Source organism: Bombina bombina, chromosome 4 (assembly GCF_027579735.1).
Source record: "Bombina bombina isolate aBomBom1 chromosome 4, aBomBom1.pri, whole genome shotgun sequence".
In the NCBI taxonomy this organism is placed as follows: domain Eukaryota; kingdom Metazoa; phylum Chordata; class Amphibia; order Anura; family Bombinatoridae; genus Bombina; species Bombina bombina.
The window spans coordinates 894,628,038-894,647,171 of record NC_069502.1 but is presented as its reverse complement, the minus strand read 5'-3'; the positions used below and the strand labels follow the sequence as shown (position 1 = coordinate 894,647,171).

Below are 19,134 nucleotides of genomic sequence, written 5' to 3'. Positions count from 1 at the left end.
TGTGATTAATTTTAAATTTAAGTTGGAACATCTCCGCGCTCTGCTTAAGGAGGTGTTATCCAATTTGGATGATTGTGATTATCTGGTCATTCCAGAACCACTATGTAAAATAGAAAAGTTCTTAGAGGCCCCGGGGCCCCCCGAAGCTTTTCCTATATCCAAGCGGGTGGCGTACATTGTTAGTAAAGAATGGGACAGGCCCGGTATACCTTTAGTACCTTCCCCCATATTTATAAAATTGTTTTCCTATAGTCGACCCCAGAAAGGACTGATGGCAGACAGTCCCCAAGGTCGAGGGGGCGGTTTCTACTCTACACAAGCGCGCCACTATACCCATAGAAGATAGTTGTGCTTTCCAAGATCCTATGGATAAAAAATTAGAAGGTCTGCTAAAGATGTTTGTTCAGCAAGGTTCCCTTCTACATCCAATTGCATGCATTGTCCCTGTCACTGCAGCCGCGTGTTTCTAGTTTGATGAGCTAGGAAAGGCGATTATTAGTAATTCTTCTTCTTATGAGGAGATTATGGACAGAATTCGTGCTCTTAAATTGGCTAATTCTTTCACCCTAGACGCCACCTTGCAATTGGCTAGGTTAGCGGCGAAAAAATTCTGGGTTTTGCTATTGTGGCGCAGAGCGCTTCGGTTAAAATCTTGGACAGCGGATGCGTCTTCCAAGAACAAATTGCTTGACATTCCTTTCAAGGGGAAAACACTCTTTGGCCCTGACTTGAAAGAGATTATCTCTGATATCACTGGGGGCAAGGGCCACGCCCTTCCTCGGGATAGGTCTTTTCAAGACCAAAAATAAACCTAAGTTTAAGCAGGAAGGTAATACTTCTCAAGCCAATCCAGCCTGGAGACCTATGCAAGGCTGGAACATAGGAAAGCAGGCCAGGAAACCTGCCACTGCTACCAAGACAGCATGAAATGCGGGCCCCCGATCCGGGACCGGATCTGGTGGGGGGCAGACTCTCTCTCTTCGCTCAGGCTGGGGCAAGAGATGTTCTGGATCCTTGGGCGTTAGAAATAGTCTCCCAAGGTTATTCTCTGGAGTTCAAGGGGCTTCCTCCTAGGGGGAGGTTCCACAGGTCTCAGTTGTCTTCAGACCACATAAGAAGACAGGCATTCTTACATTGGGTAAAAGACCTGCTAAAAATGGGAGTGATTCATCCTGTTCCATTAGGAGAACAAGGGATGGGGTTCTACTCCAATCTGTTCATAGTTCCCAAAAAAGAGGGAACGTTCAGACCAATCTTCGATCTCAAGATCTTGAACAAGTTTCTCAAGGTTCCATCGTTCAAGATGGAAACCATTCGAACACTTCTTCCTTCCATCCAGGAAGGTCAATTCATGACCAAGGTGGATTTCAAGGATGCGTATCTACATATTCCTATCCACAAGGAACATTATCGGTTCCTAAGGTTTGCATTCCTGGACAAGCATTTCCAGTTCGTGGCGTTTTCTTTCGGATTAGCCACTGCTCCTAGGTTTTTCTCATAGGTACTAGGGTCCCTTCTGGCGGTGCTAAGACCAAGGGGCATTGCTGTAGTACCTTACTTGGACGACATTCTGATTCGAGCGTCGTCCCTTCCTCAAGTATAGGCTCACACGGACATTGTCCTGGCCTTTCTCAGATCTCACGGATGGAAAGTGAACGTGGAAAAGAGTTCTCTATCTCCGTCAACGAGGGTTCCCTTCTTGGGAACTATAATAGACTCCTTAGAAATGAGGATTTTTCTGACAGAAGCCAGAAAAACAAAACTTCTAGACTCTTGTCGGATACTTCATTCCGTTCCTCTTCCTTCCATAGCGCAGGGCATGGAAGTGATAGGTTTGATGGTAGCGGCACTGGACATAGTTCCTTTTGTGCGCATTCATCTAAGACCATTACAACTGTTCATGCTCAGTCAGTGGAATGGGGACTATTCAGACTTGTCTCCGAAGATACAAGTAAATCAGAGGACCAGAGACTCATTCCGTTGGTGGCTGTCCCTGGACAACCTGTCACAAGGGATGACCTTCTGCAGACCAGAGTGGGTCATTGTCACGACCGACGCCAGTCTGATGGGCTGGGGCGCGGTCTGGGGATCCCTGAAAGCTCAGGGTCTTTGGTCTCGGGTAGACTCTCTTCTACCGATAAATATTCTGGAACTGAGAGCGATATTCAATGCTCTCAAAGCTTGGCCTCAGCTAGCGAGGGCCAAGTTCATACATCAACCATCAGGGGGGAACAAGGAGTTCCCTAGCGATGGAAGAAGTGACCAAAATCATTCTATGGGCGGAGTCTCACTCCTGCCACCTGTCTGCTATCCACATCCCAGGAGTGGAAAATTGGGAAGCGGATTTTCTGAGTCGTCAGACATTGCATCCGGGGGAGTGGGAACTCCATCCGGAAATCTTTGCCCAAGTCACTCAACCGTGGGGCATTCCAGACATGGATCTGATGGCCTCTCGTCAGAACTTTAGAGTTCCTTACTACGGGTACAGATCCAGGGATCCCAAGGCGGCTCTAGTGGATGCACTAGTAGCACCTTGGACCTTCAAACTAGCTTATGTGTTCCCGCCGTTTCCTCTCATCCCCAGGCTGGTAGCCAGGATCAATCAGGAGAGGGCGTCGGTGATTTTGATAGCTCCTGCGTGGCCACGCAGGACTTGGTATGCAGATCTGGTGAATATGTCATCGGCTCCACCATGGAAGCTACCTTTGAGACGAGACCTTCTTGTTCTAGGTCCGTTCGACCCACTCCAGCTGACTGCTTGGAGATTGAACGCTTGATCTTATCAAAGCGAGGGTTCTCAGATTCTGTTATTAATACTCTTGTTCAGGCCTGAAAGCCTGTAACCAGAAAAATTACCACATAATTTGGTATATCTGTTGGTGTGAATCTGCAGGATTCCCTTGGGACAAGGTTAAGATTCCTAAGAGTCTATCCTTCCTTCGAGAAGGATTGGAAAAAGGATTATCTGCAAGTTCCTTGATGGGACAGATTTCTGCCTTGTCCGTGTTACTTCACAAAAAGCTGGCAGCTGTGCCAGATGTTCTAGCCTTTGTTCAGGCTCTGGTTAGAATCAAGCCTGTTTACAAAATTTTTGACTCCTACTTGGAGTCTCAACCTAGTTCTTTCAGTTCTTCAGGGGGTTCCGTTTGAACCCTTACATTCCGTTGATATTAAGTTATTATCTTGGAAAGTTTGTTTTTGGTTGCAATTTCTTCTGCTAGAAGAGTTTCAGAATTATCTGCTCTGCAGTGTTCTTCTCCTTATCTGGAGTTCCATGCAGATAAGGTGGTTTTGCGTACTAAACCTGGTTTTCTTCCAAAAGTTGTTTCTAACAAAGACATTAACCAGGAGATAGTTGTACCTTTCTTTGTGTCCTAATCCAGTTTCAAAGAAGGAACGTTTGTTGCACAACTTGAATGTAGTTCGTGCTCTCAAATTTTACTTAGCAGCTACTAAGGATTTCAGACAAACTTTGTCTTTGTTTGTTGTTTATTCTGGTAAACGGAGAGGTCAAAAAGCAACTTCTACCTCTCTCTCCTTCTGGATTAAAAGCATTATCCGATTGGCTTATGAGACTGCCGGACGGCAGCCTCCTGAAAGAATCACAGCTCACTCCACTAGGGCTGTGGCTTCCACATGGGCCTTCAAGAACGAGGCTTCTGTTGATCAGATATGTAGGGCAGCGACTTGGTCTTCACTGCACACTTTTACCAAATTTTACAAGTTTGATACTTTTGCTTCTTCTGAGGCTATTTTTGGGAGAAGGGTTTTGCAAGCCGTGGTGCCTTCCATTTAGGTGACCTGATTTGCTCCCTCCCTTCATCCGTGTCCTAAAGCTTTGGTATTGGTTCCCACAAGTAAGGATGACGCCGTGGACCGGACACACCTATGTTGGAGAAAACAGAATTTATGTTTACCTGATAAATTTCTTTCTCCAACGGTGTGTCCGGTCCACGGCCCGCCCTGGTTTTTTTAATCAGGTCTGATAATTTATTTTCTTTAACTACAGTCACCACGGTACCATATGGTTTCTCCTATGCAAATATTCCTCCTTAACGTCGGTCGAATGACTGGGGTAGGCGGAGCCTAGGAGGGATCATGTGACCAGCTTTGCTGGGCTCTTTGCCATTTCCTGTTGGGGAAGAGAATATCCCACAAGTAAGGATGACGCCGTGGACCGGACACACCGTTGGAGAAAGAAATTTATCAGGTAAACATAAATTCTGTTTTTTTTACAGGCAAAAGAGCTGAACTTCTTGGGGCATGCCCCGCAAAGGGCCCTGTTCAGGGCTGGTAAGGTAAAAGAGCTTTGAACTTTAGTAATTTAGAATAGGGTAGGGCATTTTTTATTTTGGGGGTCTTTGTTATTTTATTAGGGGGCTTAGAGTAGGTGTAATTAGTTTAAAATTGTTGTAATATTTTTCTTATGTTTGTAATTATTTTTTTATTTTTTGTAACTTAGTTCTTTTTAATTTTTTGTACTTTAGTTAGTTTATTTCATTGTAGTTATTTGTAGGTATTGTATTTAATTAATGTATTGATAGTGTAGTGTTTAATTGTAGGTAATTGTAGGTATTTTATTTAATTAATTTAATGATAGTATAGTGTTAGGTTTAATTGTAACTTAGGTTAGGATTTATTTTACAGGTAATTTTGTAATTATTTTAACTATTTTAGCTATTAAATAGTTCTTAACTATTTAATAGCTATTGTACCTGGTTAAAATAAATACAAAGTTACCTGTAAAATAAATATTAATCCTAAAATAGCTATAATATAATTATAATTTATATTGTAGCTATATTAGGATTTATTTTACAGGTAAGTATTTAGCTTTAAATAGGAATAATTTATTTAATAAGAGTTAATTAATTTCGTTAGATTTAAATTATATTTAAGTTAGGGGGGTGTTAGTGTTAGGGTTAGACTTAGCTTTAGGGGTTAATACATTTATTAGAATAGCGGTGAGCTCCGGTCGGCAGATTAGGGGTTAATAATTGAAGCTAGGTGTCGGCGATGTTAGGGAGGGCAGATTAGGGGTTAATACTATTTATTATAGGGTTAGTGAGGCGGATTAGGGGTTAATAACTTTATTATGATAGCGGTACGGTCCGCTCGGCAGATTAGGGGTTAATAAGTGTAGGCAGGTGGAGGCGACGTTGTGGGGGGCAGATTAGGGGTTAATAAATATAATATAGGGGTCGGCGGTGTTCGGGGCAGCAGATTAGGGGTACATAAGGATAATGTAAGTAGCTGCGGTTTACGGAGCGGCAGATTAGGGGTTAAAAATAATATTCAGGGGTCAGCGATAGCGGGGGCGGCAGATTAGGGGTTAATAAGTGTAAGGCTAGGGGTATTTAGACTCGGGGTACATGTTAGGGTGTTAGGTGCAGACGTAGGAAGTGTTTCCCCATAGCAAACAATGGGGCTGCGTTAGGAGCTGAACGCGGCTTTTTTGCAGGTGTTAGGTTTTTTTCAGCTCAAACAGCCCCATTGTTTCCTATGGGGGAATCGTGCACGAGCACGTTTTTGAGGCTGGCCGCGTCCGTAAGCAACTCTGGTATCGAGAGTTGAAGCTGCGTTAAATATGCTCTACGCTCCTTTTTTGGAGCCTAACGCAGCCTTTATGTGGACTCTCAATACCAGAGTTATTTTTATGGTGCGGCCAGAAAAAAGCCGGCGTTAGCTACGCGGGTCCTTACCGACAAAACTCTAAATCTAGCCGTAAGACTTTGCTGATATATTATTCTGTAGCAGCACAACAGAAATGCAATTTAATTACAAGGTGTTACTGACCCTTTAACCTCTGATTATCTTGTTTGTATGTTTATAGAATGACATGATCACAATTTATTTGATAAGAAAAGATGGCGTTAAAAAAAATGGAAGCTTTATCTATAGTCCCCTTACCGCTATTATATTTTATTATTTTCTTTTAACCTAGCTTCTTCTATGTATATAAGCTAGGTATCGGAGGAGATAATTTATATTTTATTAGAATATGACAACCCTAGTACAGTCTTTAATTCTTATTGTAGCCACTATAAAATATTACTCATAAAAAGTAAATAAGAAAATATTTTCTTTTTTTTTGACTAGCAAATCGAATAGTGCACGGGTTAAAAATTAGTTTTGTCCAAAAGATTTGTTTCAGTTTTTTTAAAAAAACGTTCGGTTTGGCTGAATTTCATCCATACAGGCATTCGTTTCGGAGGCATATTGGATTTGGCTTTGATACCGTTATTTCCAATGGGAACAGTAATATAGACAATTAAAATTAATAAAAAATCTTACATTATAGCATTCAATTAATAGAACTTTCAACCTACTTTTAATGTCAAAAGAACATACGACTCCTGTATGACTAAAATCCAGTTTTTAGTGCCTGACCGGTTATCCATAACATCAGTTATTTGTAACACTATGGCAGGATTGGACAGGGGACAATGGACAAATGGATAGTAAGACCCCCTGTACATCATTACAAACACATTTTTTTAGAAAATTCAGTGACTTCAGACCCTGTGAAGTCTGCTTTATAATCTCTCTCAATGTTTGATTATCTGGCGGTAGAAAGTAATTAAGCTCTTTGGGAAACAGTTTTTTAGTTTCACTTTAAATAGAAGAAATGCAAAGTGCAATTAAATTTGTACTAGATACACATAAATATAAAAAGTATGACCCTATTTGTTAAAGTTAAGCAGAAACTGTGAAACCATAATCAGCATTTGTAAATTCTGATTATGCAAAGTTTAAATGTAATAAAAGTTAATTTGAAGTGTAAAATTATATAAAATACAAAGCACAAAGTGTAAATGCAGCAGAACTCTCATATCTTGCAATAATATATTGCACTGGGTTTGTCTCTCCTTCACATACAGAAATGCAGGGAACGCCCCTTGGAGAAGTAAACAAAAGCTGCGTTTTGAAAATTTCACTAAGGATCTCTCAGTGCTGGAGGAACATTTTAGAATATCTCACCTGAGCTACGAGGTTTTGAATATCAGGCCCTAAGTCTCAAGGTGAATAAATGTAAAACTTAAGTCAAACATTGCCCAGAGAATAATAGTCACAGTTAGCTACTTACAGCAACTATTTCATTATTTGAACAAACTTATTAACTAATTATAGATATTATATTGAAAACGAACCACATACCCATTACTAGTACATCATACCCACTAGTGTACATATGTGTATATATATATATATATATATATATATATATATATATATATAAAAGCATAAAATAAGCTGCAGCACTCCAAATTTCTTTTTGTGTTATTTTATTACAAGCAGTAAGACATAGGCGACGTTTCGGGCTTTCGCCCTTTCTCAAGCCAAGTGATTAAACACATAGTTAAGGCCTACTTTTTATAGGCTAGAAGTGTAGAAAAAACACAGGTGCAAAACATGACAGTAATTGAATTTTAAAGAAACAGTGTTATCTGTGACATCAAATATTTTCATATTCTTTTTATATAGCATTGATGCAGCAATGTAACATTTTTAAGTGCAGGAATTAAAAAAACAATGTAACATATATTTATATATATTGCATTAAGTGAATACTGTGTTTTCATATATAAAAAATTATATTTTTGTGATTTTTTTAAACCAATTATGTGCATTTATTTGTTGGTGCATTAAATAAGTAAAAAACTATTAAAGGGACAGTCTACACCAGAATTTTTATTGTTTTAAAAGAAAGATAATCCCTTTATTACCCATTTCCCAGTTTTGCATAACCAACACAGTTATAATAATATACTTTTAACCTCTGTGATTATCTTGTATCTAAGCCTCTGCAAACTGCCCCTTTTTTCAGTTCTTTTGACAGACTTGCAGTCTAGCCAATCAGTGCCTGCTTCCAGATTACTTCACGTGCACGAGCACAGTGTTATCTATATGAAATATGTGAACTAAAACCCTCTAGTGGTGAAAAACTGTTAAAATGCAATCTGAAAGAGGTGGGCTTCAAGGTCTAAGAAATTAGCATATGAACCTCCTAGGTTAAGCTTTCAACTAAGAATACCAAGAGAACAAAGCAAAATTGGTGATAAAAGTAAATTGGAAAATTCATGAAAGTTTATTTTGGCCTAGACTGTCCCTTTAATTTTAAAATTATCTGATTTGGTTAGTTGACACCAACAAATAGTTGTTAATCATTTAAGAAGTGTTTATCTTTTAAGATGGATGTTAAGGAGAGCTGAAAACTAATAAACCGCTAAAGCTAGAGTGGACATGATTCAGATGAATTTATATAGAAAAATATCAATACAAAGTCTAATGATCCTAAATCTATACCTGGTGACTAAGGTTAACAAAGAAAATCATCTTTTATAGAAAAATATTTTTTTTATTTTTTATTTTTAATTTGATATTGTTATTTGTAACCTGGTTATACATTGAATATAAGTTTTTGTAGATTTGGCTTCCTTTGGCCTAGATTTAGAGTTCGGCGGTAAAAGGGCTGTTAACGCTCCGCGGGTTTTTTTCTGGCCGCACCATAAATTTAACTCTGGTATCGAGAGTTCAAACAAATGCTGCGTTAGGCTCCAAAAAAGGAGCGTAGAGCATTTTTACCGCAAATGCAACTCTCGATACCAGAGCTGCTTACGGACGCGGCCGGCATCAAAAACGTGCTCGTGCACGATTCTCCCATAGGAAACAATGGGGCTGTTTGAGCTGAAAAAAAACCTAACACCTGCAAAAAAGCAGCATTCAGCTCCTAACGCAGCCCCATTGTTTCCTATGGGGAAACACTTCCTACGTCTGCACCTAACACTCTAACATGTACCCCGAGTCTAAACACCCCTAGCCTTACACTTATTAACCCCTAATCTGCCGCCCACGCTATCGCTGACCCCTGCATTACACTTTTAACCCCTAATCTGCCGCTCCGTAAAACGCAGCCACCTACGTTATCCCTATGTACCCCTAATCTGCTGCCCTAACATCGCCGACCCCTATGTTATATTTATTAACCCCTAATCTGCCCCCCACAACGTCGCCGACACCTACCTACACTTATTAACCCCTAATCTGCCGAGCGGACCTGAGCGCTACTATAATAAAGTTATTAACCCCTAATCCGCCTCACTAACCCTATCATAAATAGTATTAACCCCTAATCTGCCCTCCCTAACATCGCCGACACCTACCTTCAATTATTAATCCCTAAACTTCCGATCGGAGCTCACCGCTATTCTAATAAATGGATTAACCCCTAAAGCTAAGTCTAACCCTAACACTAACACCCCCCTAAGTTAAATATAATTTTTATCTAACGAAATAAATTAACTCTTATTAAATAACTTATTCCTATTTAAAGCTAAATACTTACCTGTAAAATAAATCCTAATATAGCTACAATATAAATTATAATTATATTATAGCTATTTTAGGATTAATATTTATTTTACAGGCAACTTTGTAATTATTTTAACCAGGTACAATAGCTATTAAATAGTTAAGAACTATTTAATAGTTACCTAGTTAAAATAATAACAAATTTACCTGTAAAATAAATCCTAACCTAAGTTATAATTAAACCTAACACTACCCTATCAATAAAATAATTAAATAAACTACCTACAATTACCTACAATTAACCTAACACTACACTATCAATAAATTAATTAAACACAATTGCTACAAATAAATACAATTAAATAAACTAGCTAAAGTACAAAAAATAAAAAAGAACTAAGTTACAGAAAATAAAAAAATATTTACAAACATAAGAAAAATATTACAACAATTTTAAACTAATTACACCTACTCTAAGCCCCCTAATAAAATAACAAAGCCCCCCAAAATAAAAAATTCCCTACCCTATTCTAAATTAAAAAAGTTACAAGCTCTTTTACCTTACCAGCCCTGAACAGGGCCCTTTGCGGGGCATGCCCCAAGAATTTCAGCTCTTTTGCCTGTAAAAGAATAAATACAATACCCCCCCCCAACATTACAACCCACCACCCACATACCCCTAATCTAACCCAAACCCCCCTTAAATAAACCTAACACTAAGCCCCTGAAGATCTTCCTACCTTGTCTTCACCATCCAGGTATCACCGATCCGTCCTGGCTCCAAGATCTTCATCCAACCCAAGCGGGGGTTGGCGATCCATAATCCGGTGCTCCAAAGTCTTCCTCCTATCCGGCAAGAAGAGGACATCCGGACCGGCAAACATCTTCTCCAAGCGGCATCTTCGATCTTCTTCCATCCGGTGCGGAGCGGGTCCATCTTGAAGCAGGCGACGCGGATCCATCCTCTTCTTCCGATGTCTCCCGACTAATGACGTCCCTTAAAGGAACCGTCATTAGTCGGGAGACATCGGAAGAAGAGGATGGATCCGCGTCGCCTGCTTCAAGATGGACCCGCTCCGCACCGGATGGAAGAAGATCGAAGATGCCGCTTGGAGAAGATGTTTGCCGGTCCGGATGTCCTCTTCTTGCCGGATAGGAGGAAGACTTTGGAGCACCGGATTATGGATCGCCAACCCCCGCTTGGGTTGGATGAAGATCTTGGAGCCAGGACGGATCGGTGATACCTGGATGGTGAAGACAAGGTAGGAAGATCTTCAGGGGCTTAGTGTTAGGTTTATTTAAGGGGGGTTTGGGTTAGATTAGGGGTATGTGGGTGGTGGGTTGTAATGTTGGGGGGGGGTATTGTATTTATTCTTTTACAGGCAAAAGAGCTGAAATTCTTGGGGCATGCCCCGCAAAGGGCCCTGTTCAGGGCTGGTAAGGTAAAAGAGCTTGTAACTTTTTTAATTTAGAATAGGGTAGGGAATTTTTTATTTTGGGGGGCTTTGTTATTTTATTAGGGGGCTTAGAGTAGGTGTAATTAGTTTAAAATTGTTGTAATATTTTTCTTATGTTTGTAAATATTTTTTTATTTTCTGTAACTTAGTTCTTTTTTATTTTTTGTACTTTAGCTAGTTTATTTAATTGTATTTATTTGTAGCAATTGTGTTTAATTAATTTATTGATAGTGTAGTGTTAGGTTAATTGTAGGTAATTGTAGGTAGTTTATTTAATTATTTTATTGATAGGGTAGTGTTAGGTTTAATTATAACTTAGGTTAGGATTTATTTTACAGGTAAATTTGTTATTATTTTAACTAGGTAACTATTAAATAGTTCTTAACTATTTAATAGCTATTGTACCTGGTTAAAATAATTACAAAGTTGCCTGTAAAATAAATATTAATCCTAAAATAGCTATAATATAATTATAATTTATATTGTAGCTATATTAGGATTTATTTTACAGGTAAGTATTTAGCTTTAAATAGGAATAAGTTATTTAATAAGAGTTAATTTATTTCGTTAGATAAAAATTATATTTAACTTAGGGGGGTGTTAGTGTTAGGGTTAGACTTAGCTTTAGGGGTTAATCCATTTATTAGAATAGCGGTGAGCTCCGATCGGAAGTTTAGGGGTTAATAATTGAAGGTAGGTGTCGGCGATGTTAGGGAGGGCAGATTAGGGGTTAATACTATTTATGATAGGGTTAGTGAGGCGGATTAGGGGTTAATAACTTTATTATAGTAGCGCTCAGGTCCGCTCGGCAGATTAGGGGTTAATAAGTGTAGGCAGGTGTCGGCGACGTTGAGGGGGGCAGATTAGGGGTTAATAAATATAATATAGGGGTCGGCGGTGTTAGGGGCAGCAGATTAGGGGTACATAGGGATAACGTAGGTGGCGGCGATTTGCGGTCGGAAGATTAGGGGTTAATTATTGTAAGTAGCTGGCGGCGACGTTGTGGGGGGCAGGTTAGGGGTGAATAAATATAATACAGGGGTCGGCGGGGTTAGGGGCAGCAGATTAGGGGTACATAAATATAACGTAGGTGGCGGTCGGCAGATTAGGGGTTAAAAATTTTAATCGAGTGGCGGCGGTGTGGGGGGACCTCGGTTTAGGGGTACATAGGTAGTTTATGGGTGTTAGTGTACTTTAGGGTACAGTAGTTAAGAGCTTTATAAACCGGCGTTAGCCAGAAAGCTCTTAACTCCTGCTATTTTCAGGCGGCTGGAATCTTGTCGTTAGAGCTCTAACGCTCACTTCAGAAACGACTCTAAATACCGGCGTTAGAAAGATCCCATTGAAAATATAGGCTACGCAAATGGCGTAGGGGGATCTGCGGTATGGAAAAGTCGCGGCTGAAAAGTGAGCGTTAGACCCTTTAATCACTGACTCCAAATACCAGCGGGCGCCCAAAACCAGCGTTAGGAGCCTCTAACGCTGGTTTTGACGGCTACCGCCGAACTCTAAATCTAGGCCTTTGTTTCTTATTTCTTATGTAAATCTTGATCTAAATTGATAGAGAAAAAGAGAAAGACATAATTTATTGTATACAAAGCACTGGTTAAAGGAACAAAAATTTTTTTAAAAAAAATAATAGGATCTGGTAGGGTTCGGGGGGTGGGGGTACTGGGGGGGGGCAGCTACACTACAGAAAAAAACGAAAAAACTACTAAAAATAAAAAAAAAAAACACTTTATTTTTTGGGGAAAACTGGGTACTGGCAGACAGCTGCCAGTACCCAAGATGGTGGCAAATAGGTAGGTGGGGAGGGTTAGAGAGGTGTTTGGGGGGGATCAGGGAGGTTGGGGGTTAAGGCAGGGGTCCATCACAGCTGAATAATTTAAAAAAAAACAAAAAAAAAAACCACCTTTTATTTTAGTACTGGCAGACTTTCTGCCAGTACTTAAGATGGCGGGGACAATTGTGGGGTGGGGGAGGGAAGAGAGCTGTCTGGGAGGGATCAGAGGGTGGGATGTGTCAGGTGGGAGGCTAATCTCTACACTAAAGCTAAAATTAACCCTGCAAGCTCTCTACAAGCTACCTAATTAACCCCTTCACTGCTGGGCATAATACAAGTGTGGTGCGCAGCAGCATTTAGCGGCCTCCTAATTGCCAAAAAGCAACACCAAAGCCATATATGTCTGCTATTTCTGAACAAAGGAGATCCCAGAGAAGCATTTACAACCATTTGTGCCATAATTGCACAAGCTGTTTGTAAATAATTTAAGTGAGAAACCTAAAATTGTGAAAAATGTCACTTTTTTTTTTATTTGCTCGCATTTGGCGGTGAAATGGTGGCATGAAATATACCAAAATGGGCCTAGATCAATACTTTGGGTTGTCTACTACACTACACTAAAGCTAAAATTAACCCTTCAAGGTCCCTACAAGATCCCTAATTAACCCCTTCACTGCTGGGCATAATACATGTGTGGTGCACAGCGGCATTTAGTGGCCTTCTAATTACAAAAAAACAATGCCAAAGCCATATATGTCTGCTATTTCTGAACAAAGGGGATCCCAGAGAAGCATTTACAACCATTTGTGCCATAATTGCACAAACTGTTTGTAAATAATTTCAGTGAGAAACCTAAAGTTTGTGACAAATTTTGTGAAAAAGTGAACGATTTTTTTTATTTGCTCGCATTTGGCAGTGAAATGGTGGCATGAAATATACCAAAATGGGCATAAATCAATACTTTGGGTTGTCTTCTAAAAAAAAATATATACATGTCAAGGGATATTCAGAGATTCCGGACAGATATCAGTGTTCCAATGTAACTAGCGCTAATTTTGAAAAAAAGTGGTTTGGAAATAGCAAAGTTCTACTTGTACTTATTGCCCTATAACTTGCAAAAAAAGCAAACAACATGTAACCATTGGGTATTTCTAAACTCAGGACAAAATTTAGAAACTATTTAGCATGGGTGTTTTTTTGGTGATTGTAGATGTGTAACAGATTTTGGAGGTCAAAGTTAGAAAAAGTGTGGTTTTTTCCATTTTTTCCTCATATTTTATATATTTTTTATATTAAATTATAAGATATGATGAAAAAAATGGTATCTTTAGAAAGTCTATTTAATGGCGAGAAAAACGGTATATAATATGTGTGGGTACAGTAAATGAGTAAGAGGAAATTACAGCTAAACACTAACACTGCAGAAATGTAAAAATAGCCATTGTCATTAAGGGTAAGAAAACTGAAAAATGGTCCGGTCATTAAGGGGTTAAAGTGTGCAGAGACTGGTAAATCTAACATGCCTTTACGTATGGTATATTTATGTTGAGTAAGTCTATCCTTTATTTTCTGACTTGTTTCCCCTATATAAATTAGTCCACATGGACATTTTAATAAATATATCACATGATCAGTTTGACAAGTATATAGCCCATTTATATTATATTGTTTTCCTGTATAAGGGTGTGTCACCTTATCTCCTCTTATAACACTATTACAGTGTGAGCAATTATAGCATGGAAAGGTGCCTTTTTTACTTGAAGTTAACATTTTAGTTTTGCTACTACCTATGTCTGTTTTGACTAAATTGTCATATAGATTCCTAAGACGTTTATAGGACAATAACGGGGGATTTTGAAACTCTTTAATGTCTTTATAACTATTTTTAAGGATGTACCAATGTTTTTTAATGACTCCAGTTATTTGTCTACTACATATATATATATATATATATATATATATAGAACAAGCAATGAAAGTAAGGTAAAGGCGCTTCGAAGGAATATGTATATGTTAAGCCACCATGTGGATGTCTATTCCATTCAACCCCTATAAAGGCTTCATAAACAGTTCGCTGTAAAAAGCCAGAATGTCCAATCACAAGATGTGCAAGGATTCTGTAGGGATGCCTAGGTGTATTCTGAAAAACACACAAGGCACACATAAACAAGTGAGCATAAATGGCTCTACTAATATTACTGATGTTATAGCTGTGACACCAAAAGCTCTACACATACAGGGTGCAAATACCGCCAAAAATACACAAAACAAGACACACACTGTCAAAGGCACAAAGTATGTAAGTAGCACCAATCAGAATACAGCTAATGAAATGAATACCATAGGCCTTTGATCAGGTTTTTCACCAGGTACAGGACAAAACTGGGATAGGGCAGGAGAAGAGGTACCCACAGAGGATAAACAAAAACACCAAGTATCAGTAACATCTACTAATGATAACATCTATAATGTAATTAACCTCTCCACTGCCACTCTATCTAATATGCAATTAAAGGTTCTCAGTTACGGCCTAAATTTTGCCCCCACTACTTCATTTAACCTTTTTAATACAATGTTAGATGTTAACAGGCTAATCAGAAATTTAACCTTGAAGAAATTCTTTCATAGTGCTGATAACACTACAGATACTAGTGAATTTTTGACACAGTCACATAAATCCACTCTTGATGTTGTACATCTATCTTTCTCAGAGTCTTGTGATATGTTGTCTCTGCATGAACTTAAAAGACAGGGGACCAATGAGACTGAAACAGGGACTATCAAATGTCACAGTGGTTTTAAGAAACCATCTGACTTCTACCCATTACAGTGTCGTGGTCCTGTCTTAGAGACTTTCTTTAAAAGGATTGAGAGGGACCTCACTTCCCTGGCCTCTACTAAAACTGAAATCAACAACAGTAGGCCGAATTTGTCCTTCAAAGAGAGACAGGCACTGTCAGAACTACAACAAAATGACAGTTTGGTCATTCGATCCGCCGATAAAGGCGGATCTGTTGTTGTTCTTGATAAATCTGAATATGTCAAAGAGCCCCTTAGGCAACTCCACAATGACGTAAACTATCAGAGACTAGACAGGGATCCCACTTGGTGCTTTCAGAAAGAACTTAAGTGCCTTTTGGATGATGGTTTGGAGGATGGGTTCTTTGACCAAGACACACATGACTATCTGTTGGTGGAACACCCGGTAGTGCCCATCTTCCACCATCTTCCAAAGGTGCACAAATCCTTAATTGGAGTACAGGGAAGACCTATAGTCAGTGGGATAGGTTCCCTCTTGGAACACCTGTCCCAGTGGCTAGACAGCATTCTGTATCCTCTACTCTCCTCCCTACAGAGCTACCTGAAGGATACCAAGGATTTATTAAATCTTATGGACACCTTTTGTTGGGATGTTGACAGACACATGTGGTTAACAGTAGACGTAGTGTCACTGTATTCTACCATCCCACATGAGGAAGGTCTCAAGGCTCTATCTTATATTTTAGAGAATTTTTCTGATTTGAACACTGATTTGGTGAAATATGTGGTTAGGGCGACAGGTTTCACCTTGACTCACAATTATTTCCGTTTTGGAGAGCAATACTATCTCCAGAGATGTGGGACAGCTATGGGGGCCAAATTTGCGCCCTCATACGCCAACATCTTTATGGGTTGGTGGGAGCTGTCCCACATCTATGGAGATAGCAATGAATATAGAGTTAATATCGCCTTTTATAGGCGATATATTGACGATTTGCTCTTCATATGGCAGGGCTCTGAGGCCTCTCTCTTTGAATTTCTTGGTCTCTTAAATTCCAATGATGTCGGTCTTAGTTTCACATTTGAGATGAACTCTAGGACCATTAATTACCTGGATCTGACTTTGACTGCAGGGGATGATGGAAAAATCATGAGCAATATGTACAGGAAGCCTATATCTAAAAACACTCTGCTACACGCAAAAAGCTGCCATCCTGTACATGTCCCTATGGCAGTAGCCAAGGGACAGCTCATCAGAGTTAAACGGAACTGCAGCAATAGTGATACTTGCAGAGCACAAAGTCTAGAAATGCAGAACAGAATTAGAGAAAGAGGTTATTCTGGACATGTAATAAACAGAGCACAGAGACAGGTAGACTTACTGGATCGTCATTCTCTTTTGAACGAATCCAATCGTCAGAATGTAAAAGAGAATACCAACGCACAACACAAGGTCACTTTTGTGACGGACTTCAGTACTGACTACAAGGATATCTGTAGGATTGTCAAGAAACATTTTAGTTTGCTATCTGCAGATGACAGCCTTGTAAGCTGTGTGGAGGGTGGCTTGCGTTGCTCTAATAGGAAGAACAGGACCCTGGGAAATATTCTGGCCCCCTCAGAGGTTTTGGCAAAAAAAACAGACGGACAAAGCTCATGGTTGCAACATAGGGGGATGTACAGGTGCGGCAGATCAAGATGCAGGCCGTGTGAATTCATCATTGCATCTGATGATTTTAGATCAGAGGTCACTGGAGAGATCTTTAAGATATCTTCCTGCCTAAACTGTACATCCTCCTATGTTATCTATCTATTATACTGCTTGGAGTGTCATCTTCAGTATGTAGGGCTTACCACTACTGACGTGAACACTAGAATTAGAAACCATCTTTCTACAATCAAATTGGGTGAAGCCAGTACCCCACTGGTTAAACATTTCCGAAATTTTCACAACAAAAGTAACTCCACACTTAGATGGCAGGCCATTGAACATGTCAAGGCACCATCTAGAGGAGGTGACAGGAATCAGCTGCTCAGCAAGCATGAGATGTTTTGGATCTTTAAATTGCGTACTAGAGTACCAGAGGGTCTTAACTCCGAATACGATTTGATCAACTATTGGAAATAACAATTACAGTGAAATTTACATCTCACGCATGCCGAGCATATACCACACACACTCTCTTTTTCTCTACATTTTTGCTCCAAATTTAGAATTTATTATTCAAAATTTAAAATGTGATATTTGGTATTTTAGGGAAAATTTTTAAAGCTTGAAATCTGAAAATCAACTTTCTAAAATCAACATTTATATTCAAATTTACATTTTCCTATATATATGTACACATATATACATTCCATATATTGATTTTGTTATCTGTACTCTCCTGGTAGGTCATTATCCATTAGTGGATAGACTGTTTATGCAGGATATACCCTTTGTCTATTGAGGACTGTGCAGGCACCTTGTTATCCACACTTACTCCTAGTATATTCTTAGGACTCTTTTATAATCATATATATATACATCATATTTCCCATTATATTTATGGATACCATTCTTGCTATTTCCCTTAGTATTTCCAGGCTTCTATAGTTGTGCAATCAACTAAATTAACCCTTTATACATCCGGGTCACTGTTACCCCCTTGTATTGATACATACCTGTTACTTTAACATGGTAGGGAATTCAATGAAAAATACAATATAATGTATATAATGTTTGTGATTAGGGCATTTAGGTACTACAGCAGTCCTTATTTTGATACTCTTCCCATTTGTCACATTCCTAATAAGTTGGTATATATATACATATATTTTCTATATATATTTTTGTTTACATATTTTTGTTTACATACTTTTGCTCATATATTCATATATACTTATTTACATGTTGGGATGTTTCTGGAGTAAGGTGTGTGTTTTAACTCTATTACTGTGAGCACTCTCTGTCCTCAATATATGTTCTCTCATCTGTAACATTGCCATACGCTTTAGGGGCTCTATTTATCATTCCAATTCTCCTATATTTTCTCCTAAAAGTTCTCATGAGAAATAATTCTCCTATTTATTATTCAATAATACTCCTAAAATTGGGCAAGTTTGACTGTAATATTCTCCTACTCTGTTCTAACTCTCCTTGGAGAACATGTTCTCCAAAAAAAGGGTTAAAATAGATCTTTTTAGTCGTATTTCATATAGTTCTCCTAATAATTCTCCTAGTTACAAATTTATCATTTATATTCTCCTGTGGAGGACTGACAGTTCTCCTGCAAGTTCCTACCTTAAAGTTCTCCATAGCTACAGTGGAGAACAGAATTAGAAATCTATTCTCTACCAGTTGTAGAAGCAGTTACACACACAAAAAGGGCTCTACAAGGTGCAAAAATTATCTGTAACAAAGCACAATAATAATGGTTATTGGAGTGCAATAATAATTTATGATGGAGTAAAAAAAATAAAATATAATGGAGCACCAAAATAATATATAACAGAGCACAAAAATGATATCTATTGGGGCATAAAAATAAGATATAAAAAAGCGTTAAAATTGATGCACAAAAACAATGAAAATGTAGATCTATTTCATATATGAATGTTTGCTGAAGAGGGGCGTTAACAAAGCTACTTGGAAGGCTGTATAAAGATTTCTATTGGTTTATATATGATTGACATGGAGAATAGTTGCTTATTTTTAGTGATAAATAAGGAGAAGATACTAATCCGACTGGAGAAATTTATCATTAGTTCTCCCCAGCTCTCCTCAGCTCTCCCATGGAGAAAAAACTACTTTTTTATGATAAATATGGGCGCACATGTACT

At 38.8% G+C, this 19,134-nt stretch overlaps 1 protein-coding gene across 1 annotated transcript in view; it reads left to right on the top strand.

Moving 5' to 3' along the window:
- RGS17 (regulator of G protein signaling 17) overlaps nt 1-19,134 on the top strand; it is a 258,855-nt gene that overhangs the window by 42,022 nt on the left and 197,699 nt on the right. The window contains exon 2 of the mRNA XM_053711810.1: nt 6,882-7,022. The gene's annotated coding sequence lies outside the window, so the exon portion shown is untranslated. The remainder of the gene's footprint in view (nt 1-6,881; nt 7,023-19,134) is intronic.